We start from the raw sequence: 527 nt of genomic DNA on the forward strand, positions 1-527 counted from the left end.
TCTAGTGAAAGGTAGGGGAACGGCCTTGTCGAATCTGAACACGTGCTTTCTGTGCGGGCAAAACAATCTCGTCCGGCTTTCGCATTTGTCGACCCCAGCGGAGGACGCGGAAAAAGGACGGTTTTGGAGAGAGTAGTCGAACTTTTGCTCCCTTCCTTATTGTTAAATAAAGCAGAAGTGTCTTAGAAAATAAAATTTTGATTCATGAAACTCATTCAAGCGGAAGAAGGAATGGAGACATGATAGGTTAAATATATAGTGTTGACATTGCAAATAATAGATGGGGACTTTTTTACTGAAATGTCAAAATTTACTTTAAATTTCTATAGAATAAAGGATATGGAATTTTGACATGCTGCACTTGACCTATTTGGCACTCCAGTGGTAATTCATGCCTCATGTGTGTGAAGAAAGTGTACCGTGTCAGAATCAAATGTTTTGCTCCTTGTGCGTGCTGCTGCGCCTAAACTGCCTCGCTATGACAGGCTGGACCACTTTGTTAAAAATAATGGTATAATCTGCAATAC

At 40.6% G+C, this 527-nt stretch overlaps 1 protein-coding gene across 1 annotated transcript in view; it reads left to right on the forward strand.

Moving 5' to 3' along the window:
* LOC119587428 (superoxide dismutase [Cu-Zn]-like) overlaps positions 1–527 on the forward strand; it is a 19,389-nt gene that overhangs the window by 5,191 nt on the left and 13,671 nt on the right.

Source organism: Penaeus monodon, chromosome 22, assembly GCF_015228065.2.
Source record: "Penaeus monodon isolate SGIC_2016 chromosome 22, NSTDA_Pmon_1, whole genome shotgun sequence".
NCBI classification, from domain to species: domain Eukaryota; kingdom Metazoa; phylum Arthropoda; class Malacostraca; order Decapoda; family Penaeidae; genus Penaeus; species Penaeus monodon.